At 41.5% G+C, this 18287-nt stretch overlaps 1 long non-coding RNA gene across 1 annotated transcript; it reads left to right on the forward strand.

Annotated features, from left to right (window-relative positions):
- Positions 1 to 1867: 1867 nt before the first annotated feature.
- On the forward strand, positions 1868 to 4598 carry LOC306797885. Its single transcript, XR_013773218.1, has 2 exons — positions 1868 to 4007; positions 4056 to 4598. It is a non-coding gene; the product is annotated as an uncharacterized lncRNA (long non-coding RNA).
- The last annotated feature ends 13689 nt before the right edge of the window (positions 4599 to 18287 follow it).

Consider the following 18287-nt stretch of genomic DNA (forward strand, 5'->3'; position numbering starts at 1 on the left):
TCTGCAGTGAAAGCATTTTCCTAAGTGCAGATTAGCATATACTCCAGTTGACTTTTATTTCCCTTTTTTTCTTTTTTATTTTTAGCATCTTAAAATGCATTACTCATTTATTGAAGTTACATGTAGGTTTTTCCAGGATACTCTCCTGTATTATGTCACACATGGCAGATTTTTGGCTGGAGTAGATTTACAGCAGTGTAATTTTAAGCAGAATCAAGCACAATGTAAATTCCCTACTTTGTCTCCTACTTATTTTCTCATCAGATATTTTGCTTGACATGATATCGTATGACCTGTTTGAAAACTCCAGTATTCAGAGACTGTGTCGGGTTGGACTTGTTGTAATTTCTGTTATTTCCTTATCTGTTGCAACCTGCAAGCTTTCTTACATTTTCTTAAGAAGGGCTAAATTCTGCTGCTGATTAAACTGGGGCAAATCTGGAATTTGCTCAACCAAACATCTTAGATTACCAGAATTTCCTTTTCCTTTCAGCCCCAGAGTTTTGAGTGTGGTGTAAAATCATCAGGGACCTGCTTTGGAAAACAAAATAAAAGCTTTGATTGAATAAGACTGAAGCAATCAGTCACTTGCATGTCTTTTGGGGTTTTTTTATTCACTAGAATATAAATTTTTTAACTCTAATTTTTCTCTGTGTTGTGAACTACACTTTGGGAAGTTTTGTGAAAATTAAGTTTTATCTTGAGTATATACTCCTGCTTGATTCACTGAATATTTTGCACTTACATCTCAGCCCCAGGCTCAAACCCAGGTGTAAATTAGTAAATTATGTAGGTGGGTCCAGTAACCTGTGACATGATTAATTTTCCAGTTCTGAAGTGCTAAACCAAACAGCTGTAGCACAAAAAAAAAAGTGGATTTCAAAGACCTTTCAATTTGGACACATAAAATCCCCTGCTTCCAAGTATAATGCATCACTATTCAAAATTCCCAGTAAGTTTCCATATAAAAGCATCTGCAGGCAGATGATGTTGACCTGTATTCCCAAAGGCAGAGAAGTCTTGCTGGAAAGACAAATCTTCAGTTGCTAGACTGTGCAAACAGAGAAGTCCCACAGAGCTGTGAACTCCCATGTCATGCTGAGTAATTACCAAGTGAACAACAGTGTCATCAAACACAGGTTTACAGGCTATGGACAGATGTACCTATCACGGGTGGGGACAAAGGAAACTCAAATCAGTAGCTGTTAGTGCTGGGACTATGCCTAGAAACAAAGCCCATTCTTGTTTCAGGATTGCATTGTCTTGGCAGCTGTCAAGAGAAGAAGGAGGTCCTAGGCTAAATAACAGCATGTGGCTAAAAGTAGGCCAGGAAGCAATAAATGTGGCAATACCTGCAGGCTTCTTGAAGTGAGTGTGAAGAGGGTCTGTGTCTCATAAATCCCAATGGGAGCAGCTGCTGGTGAGCAACTCAGGCAGAGGGAGGAGAGCACGACTGTGCCTGCCAGCAGGGACACCTTCCTGGCAGGTCACTGACAGTGAGCAGTGACAAGAAGGAGCTGAATGAGCAGCCTCTGAATCACAGCTGTCCTACGCAGAGTCCTTGGGAAGGAGAGAGAAGACAATACATGCCTGGATGTCTTGTGCCGTGCCCTTCGTTGCTGTGCTCTCTCTCTGTGCTGGCAGTGCCAGTTCTCAAGTTCCCTGCTGAGCAGCTTATTCATGGAGAGTCTTGAAGGTGATGACTTTTTATCCTTTTTTTTTTTTTTTTTTTTTTTTTTTTTTTTTTTTTTTTTTTTTTTGTGTTTTTTTCTGTTTTTCCTTTTTTTGCCTGTTTTTTTTCCTTTCCAGTCTTTTGGTTTTTTCATTTTTTTTTTCCTTTAGATGTTGTTTGTATTTCTCTCTCAAATGTTTATTTCAATAGGACAACACAGGGAGTCTGTGAATTTGGAAAAATTACCTATAGGAGATCATTGAAACTATCTTTTCCCAGGAGACAAACTTTCCTTCCATAGCCTGATAATTTTTTCCCTTAATACAGCCCTCAATTTTTATATGAAGTGTGGAAGACCTATTCTATCTTCTTTTTGGCAAAGTGGAGCCATGAGCCGTTCACTTCCTAAGGAAATAGAGAAAGTTGTGAGCAATTAGCCATAATGCAGACTTAAGGCAAGAGTTTGGCACCTTTTGTTAAGCTCACCTGAGCTTTCAGTCACCGCACAACTGCAGCTACAGGAAAAAGTAACTGCAGGATTAAAGTACCAACCAGCTAAGAAGTCTTTGAGGAATAAAGAGCTCAAACTGCGGTGGAATAAAGTTAATTCCCACACCATTTAGAAACCATTATCTAGGTGATCAGGGACTAATTTACTGAGAACTTGTTACTGTATTACAGATAAAGTGGTTCTTTTTTCCTGTGTCAACATGATCCACATCTCCATGTCTCAGCCCATTCTGTTCCCTGACCTGCTGATTGGCAGTTCTATGCACACGTGGGAAATCATTGCAGAGTTTGACAATACAAAATGTGTAGGAATTTTTACATATTCTGCACAGGTAAGTGGATCTATCATCTGCAGTGATGGATCATTTGTCTCTCCCGTATTTTTCTAATTAAAGAAAAACATATAATCTTTATAAGAACTAGAGAAATAAAAGCTGAGATTTAAAAATAACTTTAGGGAACACAAATAAGGAAAATAAAGTTCTTCCCTTACTGGCAATCTCTTTTTAGATCATAATAAAGTCCTAGACAGGCAGAGAGTCTTCTTAAAAATACATTTTAAACTATTAGGAAAATGCAAAATCATGCAGGTCCATGAGAGGGTTCCTTGGCTGGGAGCAGCATGATGCAGGATCTTCCATGGACTAATCAAGAGAATAACCTCTTTCCTTTACATTCTTATTGAAGTTTTCTACTCCTGTGTATCTACTGAAGCAAATGCTGATTCTGACTCTGTGATTCAGTAACACACCTTGCAGGTGCAGTACTCCATATCACCCTACTCTAAAGCAAATGAAATATTTTAAAATACTTACTGAAAGAAAAATTGAAAGAACCCCCTTAATTAATCATCAGCTTTCTTCATATCTCCTTCTAAAGTGCTTCTTCAATTAATCCAGGGTTATTTAAAGTAGATTCTGTGCCCAAGTCTGGTTTGCCTTTGATAGAGTTGGAGTATAAGGGTACAATGGTGATTCATATGGAATGTTTGACAAGCCTGGTCCATAAAAAGCCTACGCTGGCTCTTACTCAGCTGCCTGACACACTAATGGGAAGGAGCCCAGCCTGTCATTTAACACATGATACCTGCTGTCCTTGCTATATCAGGCTTTTTGAGCAGGTTGTTGTGTACAGGTGTGTGTCATTACATATCCCTGTAACATGTTTTTATCCCAGTCTAGCTAAGGGCATTGTGCCTCCAGGCAAGAAGTCTCTGCTCATAATCTCTTGCAAGCAACAACTGGAAAGCCATGGGGAACAGAATTTGTTCTGGCTCCCACTGCTTTCCTGACCAAAGTGCCTGGCTCAGTGTCTGCAGAAAGGAGTAAATTCCCTCTCCCAAAAACAAGAGAGGCACAGTGGCACAATTCTTACTCCTTTGTAGGTCTCTGGGGAAAGCACACTTCCAGGCTTTCTCTTACTCATATTACAAGGTTGCCCTTCAGTCCCAAGAGCCAAGAAAAAAGCTCAGCTTGCATGTGGTAAAAAAGAACTTATAAAAGTTATTTTTGAAGGGGCAGTAAAACAATCGGTATTTGCAGTGGCCATCCTTGATGTTGCTACTGTACTTGAAACAGCTGGAGTGTAGGTCCCCTCATCAGACCCAGGGCTTCCTCGTGCACAGTTTAAATGTGAAGGGATTCAGGCAATAGCCTCATTTTCTTTGAACTTGCCCTGTTCTCTGGGGGCACTAAAAAAGGCAAAGGAGCCAGCTGAGTGACTGCAGCAGTTCTTCTTCCACAGTGCTGCACAGGGATTCTGCACTGCTCTGGTGGATGGCAGCAGGTGGGGAGAGAACGTGGGAGCAAAAAGGAGCTTGAGTGAAGTATTCTTAGTGAGAGGAAATCACAGGTGCAGATTACCTGGGAAACAGTTCCCTGATAATTTTTTTTTTGACTCTTACATATGCTTGCACATAGTTTTAAAAAGAAAAAGACAGATAATTCTATGGGCAATGAATTATTAGTTCCTGCTGCTCTTGCATTAGGAAACAGAGACATAAAGAAGAACTAGATTCATTTCTGGTTCTGCCATAAAATTCCATTTATTACTGGGGGAAAGCTGTTAAAGCTTCAGTTCTCTCCAAAGAGAAAAGTGGGGGTTGGGAGGGAGAGCTGGGTGATTCAATCCACTAGGTATTGGAATTAAGTTTGGGGTTTTTTTCATTAGTAAAGCACTTTGGGAATATTGGCTAATATTGGGGAGTACATTTTACTGTTTCAATACTTTGCTGTATTCACTCCTTGTAAACAGAATATTTTCTTCCTGTGAAGCTGACCTGAATAAAGAAGGAGTGAAACCATTCCTACTTTTGTCCCTGTTTGTGGCCTTTTGCAGCATCCTTCCTGGGTTCTGAGAAGGCAGTGGGGTGCTTGCCTTTCTGTAGATGCACACAAATCTGCAGTGGAGGAACCAGGTGAGTAAATACACGGACAGTTTGGAAATAGTAATACCTCTGCTGTGACTATTCTTCCACCTTCATCTCTTGCCCCTGTACTTTATACCAGGGAGGACGTGTAGTCTTGAGAGAAGTGTGATGAAAAAGTGGTGCTCTTCCTCAGTCTCTTTTGAGAGACTTTATCTGAATAGATGTTCAGTGCCTTGCCATCTGCACATAATTAAGGTTACAAACCAGTTTTCAATTTTTTTCACTTCAAATTTTTAAGATTTTGGGTGAAATTATGTTTTTATGTTTTTATCTTAACTCTCAAAAGTTACATCAGAAGTACTGAATAGATCATTGGAGTCCTTTTTGTGGATCAAAATAGATAGGACCTTCCTTTTTGTTTCTCTTCCAAAATCCTAAATGGGTAAAATATCATTACAGTGTTGAAGTGCATATTTTTGGAAACTTCAGAGAATTTCGAATTCTGTCAGGGGGAAAAAAAAAAAAAAAAGAAAGAAAAAAAGGAAGAAATATAATAAATCCCTAATACAAGGGAGAAAAGAACGAACCAAACACATTACCTGGGAAGGACTGCATTTTCCTTAGATTTCATAGGTCTTGTCAAGGGCTGCAAATCTGAAAATATGAAGTCAAAGAGAACAATGCTGATCTGTGCTTCCTGAAAAACTGCTTCTGGAACGCCTCTGCCAGTGCCTTTCCATGTGCAGTTGTAAGGATCTAAGGTGGTAAGGATATCTAAAATACACTAGCCATTCCCATTAAAGACATTTTACATATTTCTGGTGGTGTAGTTCACTGAACAGTCAATTCCTGCCTCTGCCAGCTGCTGATGATTGCCACAATACCTCTGGTTTAAAATTTCAAAACAAAGTATGGAGAAACACTGAGCAGTTTCTTTTGGCGGTGTGGTAACTCTGTGCTCATCCTAGCAGGAGAGCTTTGCTCTCTTTCAAGGGCACAGCCTGCTTATGGAAAGAGCTGCTTCCATCAGTCCTTCTGCATACAGCTTCCTCTTCCTTTCAAAACTGGAGACTTGGATGTCTCTGTGCTGGAAGTGCTTTACAGATATTGCGGTTTAGTAAACTGGCAAATTGTTTCATCTGGATGCTCAAGCATCCTGTGTAGCCTCTTGCATTGGCCACTGCAAGCCCTTCAAGAAGAGGGAAATCTCACAGAGAGGTGCTACAGAAAGAATACATTGTTAATAGTTTTCCCTCACCTCCGTTGGCCACTTTTCTCCTGAGTAGCTGGCCTACATCTGAATTGAAGCCAAATGTATCTAAGTTCAGCTGGGTTCTTGTGGTAGTGAAGGCAGTGTTTTCCTATAGGCATGATGGGCTGCTGGGGATGTGGAGCCAGCCCGTGGATCCAGGCTGCCATTTGTGGATATGTCTTGCTTTAGACTGATTACAGTTTCAGCAGAAACCCCACTTGGGAAACCACACAGTGTGCAGGTAATTGGAAACAGAGCCTGGCACAAGCATCTTGTAAAGTTTAGCGCTGCCCTTTGAGTTTGTAAATAGAAAAGGCTTGTGGCTCTGCAGTAAAACCGGTGGCTGCCCTAGTAAATTTCAAGAAGGAAACAGAGATGTTATTGCTTTCTCTCTCCCCATATAGTTTGCTTTTTGTTTCTCTGATCTAAGAAAACTCTAGGATAGCTCCTTCATTTAAGGGGCAATAGACAGAGCTTGTCTGCAGGGTGATGTTTGTGTTGAAGCACAGAACTAAGCTTGCAGACTCTGCAAGTTTTTGCACTTTTCATTCTGTTTTATTCACTGGTGGGTTTATGAGTGCAGCACTCATGGTAATAGCTTACAAAATTATAAATAGAAAACATAAATTTTATTTCTTTGTCTGTTGTTAAGTAATTGAGATTTCAGTAATTTCCTTACCCTTTGGGCTACTTCTTCATCTTTCATCTTTTTTCTATTTTCTGCTCATACACAACTCCTTTTACTACTCCTTAAATGCCAGATGTGATCACAGTTGTTATCAGATGAATTTTCGAAAGAGATTATATCAAGTGTTTTATTTTTCACTAGTCACATGGACACCTTTCAGCTAAAGGAAGAATCATCTGATTCACCCTGCAAAATACAACTTTTCAAAATCATCTGTGGCTAAACTCCTACTCATTCAGCATCTCCTAGGTGACAGTGACTGCATGTACTGCACAAAAATTTAAAATAAAATATCCCACGGTTACAATCACTAGTTGAATGATGATGATGGTGGCAGCGGGGTTTGGTATCTAGCCCAAAAATCTACAAGAGACCACTGGGATTGTGAACACTGTGCTTTTTAAAGCAGTTTAAAAATCTATGTAAGACAGAATGTGGATACTGTATTTGGCAGTATTTTAAGTTAGGTTATCTACCTGACCATTGCAAGCATCAGTGGAGCAGAACTGGGAAAAAGGGGGGGGGGGGAAATCAGTCAAAAATATCTCAAGATAAAAAAACAGTATTTTGAGTCTTTTGGTGAATGTTCCTCCAGAGGTAAGGTACTTTCTATGGGATATTTAGACCCAGTTATTGTTACAGAGGTGCCTCTGCCTAAATTAAGGTGTAAAAAAGTGACAGTAAGAAAAAGTCAATTATGTGGATTTTATTTACCAGTAAATGTGAGGGGAGGAGAAAGAGAGAGAGAGCTCATGAGTAATAGGAAAGAGGGGTGGTGGAGAGAGAGTGACAGAAATTAATTAAGTGGAAAATATCACCACTCTGTGGATGCTGGCAGCCTCCCACTGATCCTGTTCTGGTCTTCTCAGTGGTGAGGGTCCCACCAAACCCAGAGTTTGGTGAATTAATATATTAATATGGAACATGTTCAGGCTAGTTGGGAACACCCAGGTGCCTCCTCTGTCAGGAAAGTTTTACACCATCTCTTGCCATAGACATGGATTGGCTGCATCCCATTGCATCCTTTGCTGTCATCTGGTGCAGGACCTCAGGAATGAGTCTGGGGGTGCTTTGGGGGTCCTTGATGGTTTATGATTCCTGCTCAGCTGCCTCTTGTGAATGTCCCATGTGTGTGTGGCCTTCCTGGGGTTGATGGGGTTTACAACTGAGCCAGTTTGTGTAAGGGAGCATGGGTGTTCTCTCTGACCGGGGGTTACACCATACACCCAAAAATTCTCCTCCTCCCACCCTGGCCTAGGGAAGGTGTGTGCAAACCTGAACTCAGCAAATGAGTGTGTGGGCTATGGCCTCCCCCACCCTGAACCCAGCCAGGATGATTGCCAGGACAACTGCTGGGTTTGGCTTTCCTTGTGGATGCATTCCTCTTCTTAGACACAAGATAATTGGACAGGAGTACAACCCTTATCTCAAGTTCCTGTTAGGTGGCTTAATTCATAGTCAAGTTCCAGTCAGGAGGCATATTCAGACAGGGAGTGGGCTTATGTGTTCACACCTTCTTTATACAATTTTACTGTAATGGGCAAAGTCCTTTTTTAAAAATGGGTAAGCCATTAATCATAACATTTCAGTGTCTCAGATGGGAGGAAACAGAACTATTGCCTTACTGCTAGTAGGTGGCATTTAAATGTAAATGAAGCAGGTGATAGTAAAGCAAAAGACAGATTACATTTACATAAACATTCAAGCTGGTGGGTTGGATGACAAATAATGAAATGATAGTGGCAGTGGAGAGGTGCTAGGACAGGCAGGGGGATAATGATCTCTCACAGCAGATGAGACATGACTGGAGCATGCCATGGAGGACAGATAAGAGCTGTGCTCTGACAGAAGGCCTGTTCCCACACCCAGCCTGCAGTTCCTTCACTAGCATTACTAACTGCTACTCTACTAAATTCTGCTTGGCATAAACAAAGTAGAGGCTTGAGAGTGAGGGATGAAAGGTTTATAGTCTGTTTGAGAGCTCAGCTCCTGTTCAAATACCTCCCCTGGGTCACATATTTGTCTTGCTGTTACCTATTGCACCTCCTTGAAACAAGAAAGCACACTGTCATTTCAGATCAGAATAGAGAGGAAAACCTGAAATGCTTAAAAAAGTGAAAATGCTTTGGTTTTCACTGTTCGAAGATCTGAAAGAGCTTGTAATTTTGGATGTCTGGGTAAAACAGCATTGAGAATTATCCATTGCAGGGTTAATACGAATTTTCAAGCACTTATGGAGTAATATTCAGTCAGTTAGAAATTGTTTGGGAGGAAGGCATCAAACCTGTCCTGTCTCTACCTCCAGTCTATCCAAAGTGCTTAAATCCAGAGCTGAAGTGGGTTGTCAGAGAGCCCTGCTCGATCTCTCCAGCAGCCTGTGATGAGCAGGGAGAGGGGCTGGGGCTGTGCTCTGCTCTTGGGTTCACTGAACTGCCTAGAGGGCTGCTCCCTGCTGTCCCCACCACAGCAGCAGCACTGGGCAGGGGAGGCTGAAGGGAGCAGGCAGGGAGCAGGAGGGAGAAGCAGAGGCATTGCCTGTGTGGGCTTGTTCACCTGCACAAAAAACAGACTCATGGTGCTTGTTACAGCTCTACATCCTATTTACAGGATGGAGGACATCTCTGGTGCCAGACCTAATGGCTCCACACTATTTTCACCTTCTGGGCTATATCTGAGACAGATCAGCTTTTATAATCATGCAGATGATAGAGCACACAGTTCTGCAAAAGCTGCAGCTCCCTGCAGCATCGGGAACCTTTAACAGCCTCAATCCCTCCCCATCACCTCCACTTCTCCCATATTTCTTCATGGCAAATTCATGACGCTTATTTAAACCCTACTAGATGGTGGTGCTCTTCCTAGGAGATCTCTGATGCTTCCTATCCCTGTGGCTGGGTGACTTGTCCAGACTCATAATTTATGCAGAGGTAATATGGACATCTGTGAAGCACTGGGGTCTTCACATATAAGTCAGCTGATGGTGGGAATGGCCTGGTATAGATGGAGTGAGTTAGGCTGGCAGAAAGCTTCTCTATGTGATTGGTTGTGATCACTGGAAAAGGTAACACTGTAATGAAGGAGACAAAATATCTGCAAGGGTAAGGTACAGTTCACTTAGGGAGGCTTTATGACAAGAGCTAACTAGAAAAGATGGTATGAGCAAAACTTTAGAGTTTAAGTCACCAAAATGTGTGGATATGAGAGATTTAGGGCATGAGAGAAGGGATATAAAAACATGCTGAACACTGCTGTTTGCTGAGACAGATTCAGAGTCTGGTCCCTCTCTTGGTTGTTTATGCAGCAGAGTTTTAATGCAAAACCCTCAAGAGCCCCAGGATCTGGAATAAAAACCAACATGATTGATTCTTGCTCAGCTGCAGGCCACAGTCATTGCAGGCAATTGTGTCTCTTGTTATCCCTCTGATCTAGAGTTTGCATTCCTCTTGGCAGAGAAGCCCAGTTTGCTGCAGTGCATGTCTTGCTTAACAAGTGAAGTCAAAATGCAGCAGCAACACAGTGTGGTATGCAGGATTAAGCTGATACTGGGCTTTGCTACTCTAGTTTTCCTTCCTCTGTAATGCCTACCCTGCTCTAATGCCCACTGACTGCTGTGAGTTCCTCTGGCATCCACACTGGGTCACTGGCATGGCAAAATGAGGCCATCACTGGAAATTTGGTGCAATGATTAGAGTGGCAGCTGTAGCTGTTATTTTCTTACACAGCTCTCAGAGCTCTGCTCTGCTGTGTCCTCTCACAGCAGCTTCTCTTGCTACATCAGGTTTGTGGTGAGTGATGCTGCTAATCTGCCAGGCTGGGCCCCTGCACACAAGATGCTTCCTCCTTGTTTGCAGCTTGCCTAGGAGGAATTTTGTGCTGCAGACCTTGAAAAAAAATTTAAAAAAACCAGAAGAGATAAATGTTGCCCTTCCTCTTTTGTCTGTGTGTGAAAATGAGCATTTGGGATTCTGCCTCTGCTGCCACACAAAAGAGCCTTTCTCTCTGCCTATCCCCAGCCTGAGTTTCCTCACTGTTCCTCTCTCTGGATACCATTCAAAGGACAAGTTGAACTAACTAAATGTCCTCTGCTGTTCAGAGGGGTCACTGCACCTTACATAAAATACATCATGTCTTTAAAACCTTAACCAATTCATTAAAGTCATTATTCTGTAACACTGAGGGTTTTTTTTTCTGTATTTGAATAGCTTTACCAACAATTAAAGAGCATTGTGTACTACCATACACATGCAATATCTTTCTTCTAAGTGCATATAAAATACCCTTGAACCTTAAGTAGAGTAGCTGCTGTGTCAGCAGATGCTTGTGCTTAGCTTAACAGTTTGTGCCAGCATAGTTTTACTGCTGAAATGCTGTACCCAGGTGAGACAATTGAGAGCAGGCATTTTTTTAGTGTGATTAGATCGATTTTCACCTGTGGGATTCAGTGAGAATATTCTGTGTGGAAACCAAGCATATGTCTGTGCTACACTGGTGCCTTATTTGCAAACAAGCACAGAAAGAGAAATACCTCAGGGAGAAAATCTCATTTAATGACTGGTAAACATAATAAAAACATGTATTTTCTTGAGGATTTTGCTCCAATGCATTTGAACTGAATGAAATGCTTTAGCTTTACGTTTTTTCTTCTTTCAGAAGAAAAGAAGCTTTGAAAATGTGTAGGGAATTACAGGACAGTGTTGGAGAAGCTGACTGTGATGCTGTTAAAGGGAGGTAGTACAAAGACGGCAAATAGTAAAACATAGAAGAACTGGAAGGTGCAGCAACAAGAAGATGTGAAGTCTCTTAACTAGGAAGTGTAGTACATCCAGAACTGTAAACAAATGGTGTGAATATTTTGGTAGGCTAAGATCTTGCTTTTCCTAATTCAGGCTCTGACTGAGCTATGCAGTTTTCAGGAAGACTCACCTGAGACTGCTTTTTAGGGTACATGATGTTCCAGGTGGGCAGCAAGTAATTCATATGTCCTGTTTGGCTTTTCAAGTGCCTAGAGTGAGCTCAGGCTGTTGATTTAGTATGTTATTCCTCTGAGAGATTTTGTTCTGGTGGTGTCAGGGAAGAAAACTCAAAATTCAAAGTTATTCCTCTCCTGGACTTCATGAAATGCTGGTTTTCTTTCCATCCTATTCCTAGACTATTTAGGCAATCTGACGCTTGAAATAAGCTTTATGGTTTTGTTTTTCTTTTTTGTTTGTTTGTTTAGTTCTGGGTTTGGGATTTTTTAAAATGTCTTTTGAATGCCATATAGTCTATTTAATCTCTTCTTTCTGGACAAGACCCCAGACACTATTCCTGGTTTAGCCGTTTGGTCTGTGTCATGTTGCTCCCTGCCTTGTAGTAACAAATGTATCTGTGTACTCCTGCTTCCTCCACAGATCTTACTTCTATGGCACACACAAAGAGGCTGAGTGTGTCTTTTCTCCCATATGCCATGGCTGGCAATAAAAATGAGCTTCATGACAGCAAGGAGGAGTCTGCTTTCCAGAAGTGCTTTATCACACAAAGTGCCTCAGTATACATCTTTTTCTGCAGATGAAGTCATGTAGATATTGGAAAAAAGCAAGGAGTCTGCACTGCAGCAAGAAAGCCTTTTTACTGGAGTAAAAAAAGGCACACCTTGAACAAAAGTAAGGAATGACACTAAATGCTTCTGTTGTGGATGTGAAATTAAATGTGAGATGGAGGTAGGGTGCAGCTGGTCAGGTGACAGAATCCCATCAAGTCTCTGAGGAAAGTATGGGAAAACAAAGAATATTGGGTTGCCGTGTGTGTTTGTTATGTACCAAAGAGAAATCTGCCATTTAGCTAAAAGTCTGAACAGGAGCATTATTTTTCAAGTGAGGATTAATTGTATGGGTGAGACTGGCTGAAATATTGCACTGAGTTTCATGCATTGTCCTTGACTGGAAATGTGGACTCAGGGGAGGGAAGCAATATGAGTTTTGGGAAATGAAGAAACTTTTCAGATTTCTCTCCTCAATTTGCTGTTCTTTACATCTTTTGTGCCCAAAGCTGCAATGGTGTCCTTGGTTCTCAAGTTGTAAAAGGATTGTTTTATCTAAATAAACTGTGAAGAGAACTTGCTAACACTTTATATGAAGTTCAGAGCTATATACTAACACAGTACAAAATCTGGAAAACATGAAAGCTAAAACTCAAGGCATCAATACAGTACTATTAAGTATTTTCAAGATTAATTGAACACAGATGCCCTGCTTCTAATAATACATGCTTCTAATTATCTTGGGAGCATTGTCTGAGAGCTTATAGGCTCACCCACTCACATGTAATCTCATGCTGAACTTTGGAGAGAGCTCAGCAAACTGTAGTCTAATGAAGTGCAGGAGAAAAGTAATTTGGAGAATGAAATGCCTTCAAAGAGTATAACAAACATGGAAAATGATTGATTGATTGATTGATTGATTGATTGATTGATTGATTAAATAATTCATTAAAAGGATGAGAAGCGAAAGAACAATTGATGATGGCATGTGAGAAAGTGACCTTGGCAAAACGAGCCATGCAGGTGACAAAGGAGTATCTGGCACAGAACTGTACATGAACCATGTGGAAGGAGAAGAGTGGGCAGACTTAAAGCAGTGGCAGATGAAGTGTAGGAGGCAGCAAAGAAAAGCTGCCACATACGTGAGGATGAAGTAATAGATCTCCTTCCCCCTTCCTTATATTACTGGATAGGAGGAGAGTCTGTTTTGAGAGCACTGTAAAGCAGAGAGATGGCATTCTACAGTGTGGGCCTGCTCTGAAGAAGTACAGCTCCTGAAGAGGGCTTAGTTGTCATCAGGAGCTAGTGGCTCTTCCAGGCCTGCCTGTTCAGAAGCACTTTGCTATTTTGGTCACTGCAAATATTCAGTGTTATCTGGACCTCATGTTCCTTCTCCTGCACCAGTGTGAACATAGACAAGTCTTGTCTGTTTTAGTTTCTTTGCTCCAGTTAAACCCTGAATTCACACTTTAATGATTCCATTCCTTCATTTGAATTTTGTCAGTTCTCTTATGGTATGCTGTTCTCCCCTGCTACAATTACAGACTTTCAAGATGGGTGGTGACCCTGCCATAGCATGCACAAGCTGCTTCACCTCCATACTCCTCCTGTGGTACTTGTCTCTCCCCTGCCCTCACTCCAATATTGCTTAGCAGTTTTCATTCTCAGCAATTGCTCCATTTATAAGTCTACCAGATTCTGGTATTATCAGATAGCTAGCTAGCTTTAGATACACACATACATGTATATGTGTATATAATATTAAAATGAACAGGGTTATGGCTGTCATGGTTGATCCCTGGAGCTACTGGCATCTGTAGGGCTACTTTATACTGCACTGTAAAGCTATCTTACCTAGCAGTACAGAACTGCCTCCAAACCACTCGGGCAGCGATGCTTTTCTCAGACTGAATCCTGCCTGTACTCAGGAATTGTTTGGGAAAGTGGCACACCTTAAAGTCCAAAAGAGAGGAATTTAAATACTGTTATGGTATTGATGATTGAATTGTCATGCTTGCAAATCTCCTGTTAGCTTCACAGAATCACAGAATCACCAAATAACTAGGTTGTAACAGACCTTCAAGATCATAAAGTCCAACCCATGCCCTAACACCTCAACTAAGACATGGCACCAAGTGCCACATCCAATCTTTTTTTAACACATCAGAGATGGTGACTCTACCACCCTCCCAGGCAGACAGTTCCAGTACTTTATCACTCTTTCTTAATATCCAACCTGTATTTCCCTTGGCACAGCTTAGGACTGTGTTCTCTCATTCTGTCAGTTGCTGCCTGGAGAAAGAGACCAACCCCACCTGAGTACAAACACCTTTCAGGGAGTTGCAGAGAGTGATGAGGTCACCCCTGAGTCTCATTTTCTCCAGGCTGAACACCCCCAGCTCCCTCAGCCATTCCTCACAGGGTTTGTGTTCCAGCCCCTCTCCAGCCTTGTTGCCTCCTCTGGATGCTCGAGCGTCTCAAGGTCCTTCCCAAACTGAGGGGACAGAACTGGACACAGCACTCAGGGTGTGACCTCACCAGTGCTGGGTACAGGGGAAGAATGACCTCCCTGCTCCTGCTGGCCACACTGTTCCTGACACAGCCCAGGGGCCACTGGCCCTCTTGGCACCTGGGCACACACTGGCTCACGTTTAGTTGGCTGTTGACCAGCACCCCCAGGTCTCTTTCTGCCTGGGCACTGTCCAGCCACACCATCCCCAGCCTGTAACACTGCAAGGGGGTATTGTGGCCAAAGTGCAGAACTTGCCACTTGGACTTATTAAACCTCATCTTACTGGACTCTGCCTAATCCATCCAATCTTTCCAGGTCTCTCTGCAGAGCCCTCCTACCTTCCAACAGATCAACACACACTCCCAGCTTAGTGCCATCTGGAAATTTACTAATAAAAGACTCAACACCCTCATCAATGAAAATATTGAACAGGACTGGCCCCAGCACAGAGCCCTGAGGGACACCACTGGTGCTGATCCCAGCTGGATGCAGCACCATTCACCACTCTCTGGGCCTGGCCATCCAGCCAGTTCCTAACCCAGCACAGAGTGCTCCTGTCCAAGCTCTGAGCTCCAGCTTTTCCAGGGAATGCTGTAGGAGACAGTGTCAAAGGCCTTGCTGGGTACACAACACCCACAGCCTTTCCTGCATCCACCAGGCAGGTCACCTGGTCATAAAACAGACCAGGTTGGTCAAACATGACCTGCCCCTCCTAAACCCCTCTGGCTGGGTCTGATCCCCTGGCCATCCTTGGAGTGCTGTGTGATGGCACTCAGTATAAACTGTTCCATTGCCTCACCGGGCACTGGGGTCAGGCTGACTGGCCTATAATTATCAGCATCCTCTTTCCTACCCCTTTTGTGGATGGGCATCACATTAGCCAGCTTCCAGTCATCTGCAACCTCCCCAGTACCCTTCTGAACTAAATTACAAATTCAACTCTAACTCTTAAACACACTGGGGTTCTGATATTTCTCACCACTTTTTGTCCTCATTGTAATATTTCTCCTCTGGAAATGCAGCTTCTCAGAGTGAACCTGACACTGTGAGCCGAGAACTTCTTGCCTTGGGGCCCCATCTAGTGGGTACTGGCTTCTACTGAGCAGCAACAAGGGCAACTTTATTCACATTGCTAAGAAATGAAAAGCAGGAAAAGGAGATGATACAAAAATTCCCTACAGAGCTTAACAATCACAAATTAAATAATTGTTTGTTCATTCTTGTCCTGCTGCCATTTTAAAATTTTCTCTCTACAGAGATAATATTACTTTACATTTTGTGCCAAGGGAGTTTCATAATATAGTGGAGGCATACCCTAATTGTGTAAAAAAACAAAAAGAAAAAGAAAACAAAACAAAACAAAAAAAAAGAAAACATAAGAGGAGATTAGAGAAATAATCAATTTATTCTCTGTATCTGTACTATTTGTTTTGTCAATGGAATGGCTGTATTATTTCACTGAGTGTGCTGCAGTCATTGTTAAGTCACACTAGGATATAAGCATTACTCTGTGAAGTCCAAAAGATAAGGGGCTTCTTAGGTAAACTTGAAAATACAAAATATTCCATCCACACTGAAAGGTCTGTCAGAGATGAACATTTAAAATCTGTATTTTTTCATGATAGAAGTGCTTATATACCAGATGTTAAAAAGGTAACCATGTTCAGACAGGACCTGTTTGTTTTATGTATTTTAAGGAAAAGAAAGTGTCTTGATAAATGAAAAACAGGTTTTATAGCTTCATCCAAGTTACTTTTACAAATTACATTTTCTTAATTTGTCTGTCAAATGAATTTAGTAAGTCAAATTTGGATTTCAATTGCATTTAAGTCATTCAGAGTAGCCCAAGGGAGTAGGATGAATAGCTAGACAAAACATGTGGCCATAGCTACCTAATATTTTGCCTTTTCAAAAGAAAAAGAAAGAAGGAAATAGCTAACCTATCTGGTAAGGACAATGCTGTTTTCTTTGGCAAATGTATTTTACAGAACTAGCTGTCTTGAAGATAATGTCTGTAAAATGGTTCTTTCAATTAATAAAAGCACTTTCCGAAGTGTTTCTGTGCTATCTGTATCTTCAGAGAGCATCATAGACGATGGAGATTGAGTACTCCTGCATTTGTGTAACAGAGTTATTTTCAAAAAATCTCTTTTATAAATGATAGGCTTATTATTTTTATTAAGCTGCTTGGTGGGGTTATTTAAAAATATGCATGAAATTCCCAAGGTAGAGATATTGGAAGATAAATGAGAGTCTGGCTAAAATAAAAAGACCATGGTGGAGAAAGAAGTATTTTCATACTTTGACTGATGACCTTGAACATTTCCTTGTCTTAGTTATTTTTTCTTGGCCTATTTTTTTATTTTTAAATTTTGTGTGTGTATGAAAAAGACAAATGAAGTAGCTTTCCATGCCTTGAAAATCTGACTCTATTTAAAGGAGAAAAGAGGAAGAGTTTTAAAAGACAATATGTGAGTGTGTTTTAGTATGAAAGAGTGATTGACAAATAATTTTTCTTTTATTATTACTGATATATTATTTTTCATATTATTTTGTTTCAGTGTTCAACCTCTTCCTTTTGTTTTTTAGAATCTCTAACTGACCTCCTTTTAACAACACACTCACATTTCCTTATTTTCTTAGCCTAGGTTACTTTTATGCTGTCTCAGGAGTCACGTGGATAGTGAGAAAGATCTTTAGCTGTGAACATCTTGGAGAAGCTCCAAATTATTTTTTTTTCCTTCACTGTGTTTCTCAGCCTGTAGGGACTAAAATAGTTTCCAAAATAAACGATCCTGGAAAAAATTACTTTCAGAATAAATGATCTGAAGCACAGTGCTGGAGTTACAGCAGCTGGAATGATCCTGTAACTCCTATTACACTGACCAAAAATTTGACCTAGCTCAGCTCCCCAGGAAAGGCTGGAAGGTCAGACAGAGGTGAATGCTTATATGATTTTTAGGAAATAGATCTTTGTGAGAGAAAATTTGTATCACAAATATATATATTCCACTCTAGACATAATAAAATTGTCTTTTGCACTCTGATTTCTGAGTTTCAGAAAAAGGCCTTGAACTGAAACAGTGCTGATACTAATGATAAATGGAAGTCCTTCTCTCGCCTGTATTGAATGTCACATCCCAGGTTTATTCTATATGGTCTCTTAGGTAAACTATTTCCATTTGATATTAAATATTCAAATTTTAGAGAGATTTGGCACAGGGTCAAAAATAGCCGTTCAGAGAGGGAAAATTCAGTCCCTTTTTATTCCATTGGAAGTCAATGCCAAAGAGGAGTCTCAGCAGAGGAGCAGAGCCCCAGGGCCCCCTGAGCAGCACAGGGATGAGGGGATGGGCAGGGCAGAGCTGCATGGCCAAGGGCTGTGGCTGGCTCTGAGGAGACCTTTGGAAAATGGTCCAATGCTTCCTTCCTTCTGACCTGCTCTTGGGCTTGGTGAGCCACAATAACAGCTACAAGGCATGTGGGAGCAGCCTCACCCCCAGGCACCCTCCTGGCTCCTGGCTGCCCTCTCTTCTGCTCCCCAGACTACATGGTTCGGGTTGGGCCCCACACCCACGGCTGATCTGTCCTGAGCTTTCCCCTGTGAAAAGGAAGACAGAAATGTATCCTAAGAATTCATAAACAAGTTAAGTACACCTTCATTGTGGCCTGAGAGTCCTCCTTGGACCTGAGAAGCCTTTGATAGCAATTCCATATCTACAGATGTTCTTATCTGTTGAAGGCAAGTGAATATTTAATATACTAGA

Source organism: Erithacus rubecula (genome assembly GCF_903797595.1).
Source record: "Erithacus rubecula genome assembly, chromosome: 2".
NCBI lineage: Eukaryota > Metazoa > Chordata > Aves > Passeriformes > Muscicapidae > Erithacus > Erithacus rubecula.